The sequence below is a fragment of the Cucumis melo genome, chromosome 7 (genome assembly GCF_025177605.1).
Source record: "Cucumis melo cultivar AY chromosome 7, USDA_Cmelo_AY_1.0, whole genome shotgun sequence".
NCBI classification, from domain to species: Eukaryota; Viridiplantae; Streptophyta; class Magnoliopsida; order Cucurbitales; family Cucurbitaceae; genus Cucumis; species Cucumis melo.
The window spans coordinates 15,366,641-15,379,597 of NC_066863.1; positions in this window are offsets into that span (position 1 = coordinate 15,366,641).

The following is a 12,957-nucleotide window of genomic DNA, read 5'->3' on the forward strand; positions in this document are numbered from 1 at the left end:
ATAATGTATAAGCCTCGTTATTTTCATTTCTTTTACGCACAAATACTCATTTAAATCCCACAGGTTTTACACTTTCAGGTGTATGTGATGGAATACGAGACATGTGCAGCGGAATTAAGATTGGATTTTTACTCTAATTGCAACTAAACTAAATTTAGTGATTAACATGCATTATAATAACCCTAATTAAACAAAATTAGGGTTGAAGAAAAATCTTACATTCGAAACCTTCCGATCCTCGATATCTCCTCACGAACACGAAGTGGGACCACCACTAGTGTTGACCCACTATTCTTCAGACTTAGAACTGGGTGGTGGGACTTGATATGTGAAGGAAATTTTGAGAGAGATGGAATTTTGAGGTGAGAATTAAAGTTTGAAATTTTGGGAGAGAAATAAAATTGGACGAATTTTTTAAATTTAAAATAACAAATTTTTACCAAAAGTTATCAAATATTTGAAAAATGACCTTTAAATAAGGGGTCTTTTAGAAAATATAAACAAAGCTGCAAAATATTTACACTGTATAGAACAATTCTAAAAATGGAAAAAGCCCACAGGCCCACCATGAAAAATACCAAAAATGCCCCGTCAACGACATACGTAATATATTTGGTAACGCGCGTAATATATTTGGTACACGATCATTTAGATTTGTTCGTTTAGATTTGGATAGCCAAATATAAACGATTTATTTTTTCAATTCTATCGTTTAATTTGGTTACATGATCATTTAATTAATTAGGTTATACAACCATTTAGATTTGGTTACACAATCGTTTAAATTTGGTTACACAATTGTTTAGATTTGGTCGTTTAGATTTGGCTACACGATTGCTTAGATTTTGGGTAGCCAAATCTAAACGACTTTTTTTTAAAATTTGGTTACCCTAATCTAAACAACGTAAAAAAAGAGAGGAAAAGAAGAAAGACAATGCACATAGCGAAAAAAAGAAAAAAAAAAAAAAGAAGAAAGAGTACGATAGAAAGAAATTAGATTTGAAATCAGATTTGGTTACCCAAATCTAAACAATGTAAAAAAAAGAAGAGGAAAAGAAGAAAGATGGAAAGAAATTGCAGCGAAAAAAAAAACAAGAAGAAAAGTAAAGGAAGAAAGACGATAGAAAAATCGTAGAGGTAAAAAGGATGGAAGGTCAAATCTAGAATGTTTAAAAAATGACTAACTTTATGGGCTTTATTATACGGATCGTAAATATTTTAGTAGTTTGTTATATTTATGAAAATTTCCATTTAAATAACCTAATTACATGCAACTATTGCATGTAATTAGTTCACCTAAATTCAACACCTCACTTTCCACTTACAATTAGTGAAATTAATCACCATTCCAATTAGTGAAATTAATCCCCATGAGTTTCCATTTAGCCCACTAAGAGTTAGTGGGATTATCCAATAAAACATTGGATTTTCTCATTAACTTTAGTCAAGGGGCAAAATGGTTATTTGATCATTCAGTTAGAGTCAAACTGACTTTTCAAGTCAAAAGTCAACATTTTAACTTTTTATAATTTTGTTCGTCTTACTTAATTCTGACCTCTCGAACATGAATCCGCATTTACTTTTTCGAAATTCAAATCAATTTGAATATAAAGCCGGTCAATGTTTGACTTTTCAACATTTTGACTTTTTACAACTTTGACAGTTTTCATCAATTCTGAGCTTCCAAATATGAATCATTATTCATATTTTTAATATTTAAATCACATTTAAACATAAAACTCTATCTAAAACTCATAAGCGACGGCTATATCACATATATTCGTCAATTTCTCTCTCTTTACCTAATTCGAATTATTCAAATTATTCCATCATATTGTTCTAAGTTAATTCCTTACGAGGTAGTAGGGGAACCTAATGGACCTATAGATTATGAGCTCCAATGTGATGGATACGAAACATGCACATCAGATTTTACTCTAATTGCAACTAAACTTAATTTAGTGATTAACATACATTAAACACAGTCCTAATTACATTAAATTAGGGTTAAAATAAATACTTACCTTTGTAGCTTCACGAAGCTCCAAATCTTCTCCTGAACTCGAATCGGACCACCACTAGAGTTGATCCGCTATTCTCCAGACTTGGAACCGGGTGTAGGATCTGTTCAAAGTAGGAAAAATGAGAAAGAGATTGAATTTGGAGGTAGACTTTGGTGTGAGATTTGGGAGAGAAAAAAGGTGTATTTTTTTAAGTCAAAATTACAAAAAATGGCAAAAATCTTCTTCAAAATGAAAATTGTGATGGAAAAAACACTAGAGGCATGCTGCAGCGGAAGATATAGATCATGCTTTACTCTATATGCATCTAAACGATTTAGAAGTTAACAACTACATGCTATGCGAAGGTCCTAAGTGAGGAGCCTAAAAGGTAAACGAAGAACTTACCTTTTATAGTTTTGAGCTTCCTCTTCAATCCAAAGCTTCTTCTACTCCTGTAAATCACAAACAAGGACAACCACCAAGTTGACCTACTATGCTCAGGACCAAGAACGGAGTTGTGGGACTCGGTTTTGTGAAGTGAAATATAGAGAGAGATGAGAAGCGTATCGTTTAGGTATTCTTTTTCATAAAAAACATCATCCTTTTCTCTTTCGGTAATGAGAAGTTTTATATGAAATTTACAGGCATGTAATTTATTTCATATATGTTCAACACCTAATCTTTTCATTAATTCTTTAATGAAATTAGTGGCCTTTAATTCACAATAGGCTGCCACATTGCCCACTAACATTTAGTAATAGAATAATTAGTCAAAGGACATTTTGGTCAATTGACCAATTAAGTCAAAGTCAAACTTTGACTTTTCTTAGTCAAAAGTCAACTTTTTGACTTTTTACTAATTTTCCCGTCTTGACTAATTCTAACCTCCCGAGTATGAATCCACATTCATTTTTCTAAAATTCAAATCATATTTAACTTTCACAACTTTGACCGTTTTCAAAACTTTTCAAGCTTTTAAATATGAATCTATATTCATATTTATTTAAATCATATTTAAACAAAAAGCTTAAAGTTTATTTCTACCGACTTATATCTTATATATTTGTCGGTTTCTCTCTCTTATCTTAATTCGAACAATTCGAGTTACTTCAACATTCTTGTTCTTAGTTGAATCCATATGAGCTTGTAGGGAACCTAATGGACCTATAGATCATGGGCTCTAACGATCCGAGATTAACTGGCTAAACTCTTTTAGACCAAGCTTAATCAACATTCGTTAACTAAAGAGTCATTCCACTAAAGACTCTTAGTTGCACTCCCATCACTATAGATGTATTTCTATCCACCTCATATAACAATAATGGGTAAGTCGATCCTTCACAGGTTGTTCGTAATCTTGGTTGGGTCAAAATACCGTTTTACCCCCGAGATTACATCTTGCTCCTTAAGACCCAATGATCCACTATTGAACAATTGGTTTAAGGTCCAACCTATAAATCAAAATCCTTCTCGGGTCAATGAGAAGGTGGGGCCCCTTGTTCAAAACTTGGATTCAATCTTTAAGGGAACAACCTATCTACTATCCCAGAAGTGGTAGGAGTGAATTCCATGTTGCACCCTATGTCCCTAGTTATCCACTTGGTCTTACCCCTAAAATGAGAGACTTATTGGGCTAGCAATGTTGAGCTACCCTCACCTATGCAGATCTAAGGATACTACCGAATGAACAGAAGTTTATAGTTAGCTCAAGATTAAGATCAAGTTACCTAGGTCATCATAAATGAAATAGTCAGTTTATAGTTTACGGTGTAATAACTAAAAGTGACTATTTCGTAGTTCCAGTCTTATGCAAACCATTTACATAGGAAACTTCCACTCTCATGTCTCTACATGAACGATTCAGGATTACTTCATTTGTACTAACTACGGAGCGGGCCGCATCCATAGTGTTTTTTCAGAATAAGGCGCCCAACCTTATTCATACACTATAGACTATTTGGGCTATTAACTTGAACTTAATCCATGTTTATGTCTCTACACATAAAGTTAAAGTGTATTTAACAAATTCATCAAAATAGCCTCGGGACCTTAATTTATTAGTTTTAAGATTATAACATTCAATAATAAATTTTATTGAATCAAATAACAAAGTATAAGTTTTAGGACACAAATTTTAACAAATTGCATTACAAATAGATCAATTACATGCAAAATTTACGTGTAATTGAATCACCAAAGCCCAACATCTCACAATCCTCTAACCATTAGTGGATTGATTCACCATTCCATTTTCTCTTAGTGAGCTTGGTGTCATTACCATGAGCTTCAACATATCCCACTAAGAGTTAGTGGGATTATCCAACAAAATGTTGGATTTTTCCACTAACTTTGGCCAAAAGGCAAAATGGTCATTTGACCATTCTAGTCAAAGTCAAACTTTAACTTTTTAAATCAAAAGTCAACGTTTTGACTTTTTACCATTTTTCCATCTTGACAAATTTTGACCTCCCAAGCATGAATCCACATTCATTTTTTTGAAATTCAAATCACATTTGAATATAAAGCCGGTCAAAGTTTGACTTTTCAAAGTCAAAAGTCAACATTTTGACTTTTGACAACTTTGAACTTTTTTACAACTTTAACCATTTTCATCAATTTCGAGCTTCCAAATATGAACCCATATTCATACTTTTAACATTTAAATCACATTTAAACATAAAGTCTTATAATCGACGGCTATATGACATATATTCGTCGGTTTCTCTGTCCTTACCTAATTCGAACAATTCGAATTATTCCAATATAGTGTTCTAAGTTCATTCCGTATGATCTAGCAGGAGAACCTAATGGACCTATAGATCATGGGCTCCAATGATCCGAGATTAACTAGTTAAACCTTTTTAGATTGAGCTAATCAACATTCGTTAACTAACAAGTCATTCCACTAAAGTCCCATAGTTGCACTCCCTTCACTATAGATATATTTGTGTCTATTTGATATAACCATGATCAGTAAGTTAATCCTTCACAGGTTGTTCGTAACCTCAGTTGGGTCAAAATACCGTTTTATCCCCAAGACTACATTTTGTTCCTTAAGTCCCACTGATCCGCTATTGAACATTTCGTTTAAGGTCCAACCTATAAATCGAATCCCTCTCGGGCCAATGAGAGGGCGGGATCCCTTGTTCAAGAATTGGATTCAGTCCTTAAGAGAACAACCTATCTACTAACCCTAAAGCGAGTAGGAGTAAATTCCATCTTGCACCCTATGTCCCTAGCCATCCACCCGGTCTTACCCCGAAAATGGAAGGCTTGTTGAGCCAATGACATTGAGCTGCCCTCATCCATGAAAATCTAAGGATAATACTGTTTGAGCAGAAGTTCATAGTTAGTTTAGGATTAAGATTAAATTACCTAGGTCATCATAATCGAAATAGTAAGTTTATATAGACATAAATTCCAACACAATGATCCATGATTAACTGGCTAAACCCTTTTAGACCGAGCGAATCAACATTCGTTAACTAACGGGTCATTCAACTAAAGTCTTGTAGTTGCACTCCCCTTACTATAGCTATATTTCTGTTCATCTGATATAACCATGATTAGTAAGTTAATCCTTCATAGGTTGTTTGTAACCTCGACTGGGTTAAAATACCATTTTACCCCATCTAGCCCCTTAAGTCCCACTGATCCATTATTGAACAATTGGTTTTAGGTCCAACCTATAATCTAATCCCTCTCGTGCCAATGAGAGGGTGGGGCCCCTTGTTTAAGACTTGAATTTTGTCCTTAAGGGAATAATCTATCTACTAACCCAAAAATGGGTAGGACTGAATTTCGCCTTGCACCCTATGTCCCTAACTATCCACCCGATCTTACCCTTAAAATGGAAGGCTTATTGGGCCAACGTTGATGAGCTTCCCTCACCTATATAGATCTAAGGGTAATTTCATTTGAACAAAAGTTCATAGTTAACTTAGGATTAAGATTAAGTTACCTAGGTTATCAAAAATCGAAATAGTCAGTTTTATATAGTCAACGGTGTTATAACTTAAAAATGACTATTTCATGGTTTCAATCTTATGTAAACTCTTTACATAGAATGCCCCCCTTCCATGTCTCTGCATGAACGATTTAGGATCACTTTATTTGTACTAGCTACAAAGTGGGCTAAATTCACAGTGTTCCCATTATTTAACCATTATATAAAGAAATTAATTAATATGGTTTTTAATTTATTTAACTTTGAATTAAATCATATTTAATTAAATTAAATAAATTCCTAATTTATTTATTAATTAATTTTATTAAATCATATTTTATCAAAATTAATTCAATTAATTAAACAATTAATTAATCATATTATACATTAATTAATTAGCATGCATACTATACATTATAAGAACTATAACATACATTTCACGCACGAACATGTTAACCTATGGCAAAATTTTAAATCTACATGACATATTTTATGCACATACAATTTAAACTTTGATTAAAAACATAAATCACATGCATAATTAATTAAACACCCTAAAATGCCAATGTTTTGGCTCATAAATTAAGTTAAAAACTAAATGTGAAGTACGTAATTCCTCCCAAACCACTTGAATAGACTTGAAAACCAACCAAAAGAAGTTGAACCGGCCCAAAAATCATTGGACCGGTCCAATTCACACAAAATTCCTTTAGCAGCACCCAATTTGAAAGGAATCGGGTCGGGCCTGGGTCGGGCGAAGCAAACGCGTGGCAAGTGCTGAGGAAATCGGATCGAATCACGGAGCACGACTCGGGTTAGCACGAAACAGGCGCGGGGTAGTCGCTGGGCCAGGTGGAAAATGGGCCGCGTGCAAAGCTTGGGCCAGACGATTGTTGGATAAGTCGGACGCACGGACAGAATGCCTGAAGGATGCGCGTGAAGTAAACCAAGCCAGCAGGCGTCCAGGTCAGGTCTGACACATGATTTTGGGTCTGGGATGCTCTTTCCGGGTCTGTCCATGGAACTTCTTCAAATTTCCACTTCTCTCTCTATCAGTGGAAGCAATTAGAGTCTAATTACCACTCTAATGACTTTAATAAAAATTTACAGGCCCTTGCAAAAATAATTTAACCAGAAACGTAGGCTATTACAATAATTAAATAAATAAATAAACGTAATTTAATTGCCAAAATCACTAATCCATTTTAGTTCAACTACAATTTTTTTAAATAAATTGACATTCACCATATGCAATTGAGTAAAATCATGCTTGCTCTAAAATCACATGATGGAAAATGAGACATGTGTAGTGGAATTAAGATCGAATTTTTACCCTAATTGCAACTAAACTAAATTTAGTGATTAACATGTATTATAATTACCCTAATTAAACTAAATTAGGGTTGAAGAAAAAACTTACCTTTGAAGCCTCTTGATTCTCAATATCTCCTCATGAACACGAGTCGGGACCACCACTAGTGTTGATCCGCTATTCTCTTGACCTAGAACCGGGTGGTGGGACTCGATATGTGGAGGAAATTTTGAGAGAGATGGAATTTTGAGGTAGGAATTAAGGTTTGAGATTTTGGGAGAGAGATAAAATTGGAAGAATGTTTTAAATTTAAAATAACAAATTTTTGTCAAAAGCTTTCTAATATTTGAAAAATATCCTTTAAATAACCTAATTACATGCAACTATTGCATGTAATTAGTTTACCTAAATTCAATAGCTCACTTTCCGCATACAATCAGTAGAATTAATCACCATTCCAATTTCTCTTAGTAGGTTTGGTATCATCACCATGAGTTTCCACTTAGTCCACGAAGAGTTAGTGGAATTATCCAATAAAATGTTGGATTTTCCACTAACTTTAGTTAAGAGGCAAAATGGTCATTTGACCTTTCTAGTCAAGGTCAAACTGACTTTTCAAATCAAAAGTCAACATTTTTACTTTTTACAATTTTGTTTGTCTTACCTAATTTCAGCCTTCTGAGCAAGAATCTGCATTCATTTTTTTGAAATCTAAATCACATTTGAATATAAAGTCGGTCAAAGTTTGACTTTTCAAAGTCAAAAATCAACATTTTGACTTTTTACAACTTTGACCATTTTCATCAATTCTGAGCTTTTGAATATGAATCTGTTATTCATATTTTTAATATTTAAATCATATTTAAATATAAATCTCTATCTAAAACTAATAACCGATGGCTATATTACACATATTCGTCAGTTTCTCTCTTTACCTAATTCGAACAATTCAAATTATTCCATCACATTGTTCTAAGTTAATTCCATATAAGCTAGTAGGGGAACCTAATGGACCTATAGATCATGGACTCCAACAATCCCAGATTAGCTGGCTAAACTCTTTTAGATCAAGCTAATCGATCAAGCTAATCAACATTCGTTAACTAATGGGTCATTCAACTAAAGTCTCGTAGTTGCACTCTCCTCACTATAGATATATTTCTGTCCATTTGATATAACCATGATCAGTAAGTTAAATCTTTACAGGCTGTTCATAACCTCGGCTCAGTCAAAATACGATTTTACCCCTAAGACTACATTTTGCTCCTTAAGTCTCACTGATCCACTATTGAACAATTGGTTTTAGGCAAAACTTATAAATCGAATCCCTCTTGGGCCAATGAAAGAGTGGGAACCCTTGTTCAAGACTTGGATTCAGTCTTGAAGGAAACAACTTATGTACTAACCCTAAAGCGGGTATGAGCGAATTCCATCTTGCACGTCTCTAGATATCCACCCAGTCTTACACCTGAAATGGAAGGCTTATTGGGCCAGTGCTGATGAGCTGCTCTCACTTGTGTAGATCTAAGGATAATTCCATTCGAACAGACTTCCATATTTAGCTCAGAATTAACCATAGGGTTCCCAGAATAAGGCGCCCAACCTTATTCATACACTATAGATCGTTTGGGCTATATACTCGAACTTGATCCACGTTTATGTCTCTACATAAAGTTCAAGTCTAAACTAGATAGCCTCTAGACCTTAGTTTATTGGATTCAATATTATAGCATTCTATTTTCACTAATATGTCCTCAATAACCACTTTATTGAATAGAAAGTAATTTAAATTACAAACTACGAGTGTTAGGACATAAATTCCAACAGTATGAACTACAGATCCAAAACCTTCCTGTTTTGTAAGTGAGTTCAATTCTTCTTGGATGGCTTCTTTCCACTTGGGCCAATCCTTTTTATTACGACATTCATTAATAGATTTAGGTTCATAATCCTCATTTTCATGAATGATATTATATGCAACATTAGACGCAAAAAATGTTTTCCACAACTACATCATTTCTTTTTCTTGTCATGGTATAATTTATCGAGATCTCATTGTGTAACGCCCTGAATTTTCGAGGTAAACTTTTATCGTTTTGTGTAAATTTTTCGGAAATTTAAAATTTTGGAGTAATTTCTCAGTTTCCTTTGAAGAGGGTAGAAAAAGAGATTTAGGGATATGAATTTCTTTAAATTAATATTTGGTAAATTAATATAATAATAATATAATATTAATTATATTATTATTATTACTATTTATTATAATTATTATAATTTAACATTAATATTATTATTATTATTTAATATTAATATTATTATTATTTGTTATTATTATTATTATTATTTATTATAATTATTATAATTTAACATTAATATTATTATTATTATTATTTAATATTATTATTAGTTATATATATATATATATATAATAATTTTTTTTAAAACCCTAAAACGCGCACGCGACGGCCCCCTTCCCATCCGATTCTTCTTCTTCTTCATCGTCTCCAACTTCTCACGCAGCCGCCGCCGCCCGTCGCTCCCTCTTTCCCCTCCCGTCGCGCGCTTATCTGTCTCCGTCTCCGTCTCTGTGGTAGTGTCTGTCGCCGTCTCCGTCGTCGGTGGTTTCACAGCTCTAACTTTTCGTCGTCGCGACCGTACCTCCATTTCCGATCTCCCTCTCGGTCTCACGCAACCGGACGCCACCGTGCATCCTTCGTCCGACAGTGTCTGCCGACGTCCAACCGCCTTCCGCCACGCCGTTCGCCAAGCAACCGACGGTGAACCTCCAACGATCGTGGACCTCCTATCTTGCGAGCCGACCCGAGAACCCTCATCCAAACCGACCCGAGCCGTGAATTCCAGTCCGACCGCGATTCAAGCCGCAAATCCGAGTTGAGCCGAAGACTGAGCCGAGCCGCGAGTCGAGTCAAGCCGAAGACTGAGCCGAGCTGCGAGCCGAGTCAAGCCGAAGACCGAGCCGAGCTGCGAGCCGAGCCGCGAGCCGAGTAAAGCCGAAGACCGAGCCGAGTCGCGAGCCGAGTCAAGCCGAGTTGAGCTGTGAGCCGTAAGTTGTGAGCCGAGGGTGAGCCGAGCCGAGCCGAGGGTGAGCCAAGCCGAGCCGAGCCACCTAAGCCATATTTTTCTCCCTCCATTTTGGGTCACGGTGAGTCTTCGGTAAGGATCATTTTAGTAATTTACCCAATGTTGCTATAACCGTTTCGAGTTTGAATATTGGAGTAAGACTGGGTCCTATCTTTCGTTCCTTGAAGGTATTAGGGATTTGACGCTCAAGTTCTCGGGTTTCGTGGCAGGCTTATTTGGAGATAGCTTTCCTTTCCTCGGGTAAGTCAACGGGTGTTGCTTAGGACCATTTAAAATGACTTCTACTAGTATCGTCGTTTAAAACCCTTGCGTTTTCGTTTAGGTGAATCCGTTAAGCGTGGACTCGATCGGGGGGCACAACCAAGTATCAGGTAAGGGATTTTCCTACTACTGGACCTCGGATCGAGGCTGGAAACGTAGTAATCCACAGGGGATTACACGTTAGTAACCGTACTGAATAAATGGATGTATGTTTGACTTTTAAGTATCGTTGTTATGCTCTTGTCTGATGTAAAGGTAACGTGACCGCTAGTTGTAGCTTGTGTGCCATCGGGTGTAAGGAGTTGTTTACGGATAGACACCGATGCCCGGATGTTCTGTATATTGTAGTTATGTTAATGGGCTACGTTGTGGACTGGAATTGTATGTCGATGGACTTTAAAGTCTTACGGTTAGGTATGTGGTAGTCTATTGTCTGGATATTGATCATGGAGTTTTGTCGTGGAAGGACTGTGAGTCTGATTCTGATTGACTAGTTGACTGGATCTAGGGATATCACAATGGTGTGTGAATTGGAAACGCATATAGCAACTGAGGATGTAGTTGTTTAAACCTATACTATCTGACTGGCGAAGCCTATGACGAAATTGTAATATGAATGTTGTTGGAGTATGACTGTTGTAGACGGTTTAGTATGGACTGAGGGGTAACGGTTAACTTCATCTATGGGGTAGTGTACCTTACGGATAGGTGTATCCTTCGGGATCACTAGACTGATACGTGCATCCTTCGGGATCACTAGACTGATATGTGCATCCCTCGGGATCACTAGACTGATAGGTGTATCCCTCGGGATCACTAGACTGATAGGTACATCCTTCAGGATCACTAGACTGATACGTGCATCCTTCGGGATCACGGGACTGATGTGTGCGTTCTATGGAACCATTAGACTGTTTACGTAGGGTACCCCTGCATAGGAAGTTAACTGTTGTTCCCTAACGGGCCCAGTAGTGGGTCCCTTACTGGGTATATTTTATACTCACCCTTTCTCTTCTTTAACTTTTCAGGTAAAGGTACAGCGAGGGGCAGACCGACGAGAGGCAAGAAGGATGCGTGAAGGCCATATGGACGCGTCTAGTTTTCTTTATGCTTCCGCTGATGTATTTTGTTAGAATATTTGGTTTTGTGATTTTGAGTTTGATGACTTGAGTATCGTATTTGAAACTCTCGTGACTGTGATTTAAAATAGGGCCCGAAACTGCTTTTGTAATATTTCTAACGTTTTTAGTGAATCGTAACCGGTCCTTTATGAGTTTTTGTGTTTTGTGGTCGAGTCTTAGTACTGAGTAGTGACCTCAGCTTAGTCCGGAAAGTTGGGTCGTTACACATTGTTATCATCATATACTTGAGTCTCTTCAATACTTTTACCATTAGTCATGTCGAGGACTTCTTCTTGAATGTTCTTATTGTCAATTAAGTCCTTTCAACTATTGATCACTTTTCTTTTTCGAGGATTTTTATCCTTTAAGCCTATTGGTCTACCATGCTTTTGGTGCAGCGTTGATTCATTAATTGTAAAAAATTCTTGAGTTGGGATTTTAATTCTAGATGGAGCATTTTCAGCTAGAATATATAACTTAGTCACTTTCTTAGTATCTATAAATGCATCTGGCATTTGGTTTGCTACACTTTGTAAATGAATTATCTTTTGAACTTCTAGTTCACATTGCTTTGTATGAGGATCTAAATGAGACAATCATGATACATTCGAGGCAATTTCATTTTCCAACTTCTTAATTCCTCCCCTAATGTTTGAAAAGTTGTCTCATTAAAATGACAATCAGCAAATCGTGCAGTAAATACATCACCCGTCAGAGGTTTAAGATATCTAATAATTGATGGGGATTCAAATCCAACATATATTCTTAACCTTCTTTGAGGTCCCATTTTAGTACGTTGTGGTGGAAAAATTGAAACATATACTGCACAACCAAAAATTCACAAATGAGAAATATTTGCCTCTTAGCCATAAGCTAATTGTACCGGGGAGTACTTATGATAAAATGTCGGTCTTATGCATATAAGTGATGTTGTATGTAGAATAGCATGATCCCATATAAATAAATGGAAGTTTTGCTCTCATAAGTAATGGTCAAGCAATCAATTGTAAACGCTTGATAAATGATGCTGTCAAACCATTTTGTGTATGAATATTAGCTACAGGATGTTCAATATTTATCCCAATTGACATGCAATAATTATTAAATGCTTGGGATGTAAACTCACCAGCATTATCAAGTCGAATGTTTTTATTATTGTAATAATAAAAAACCTGTGCTCTTAATTTGATTATTTGAGCAAGTAGTCTTGCA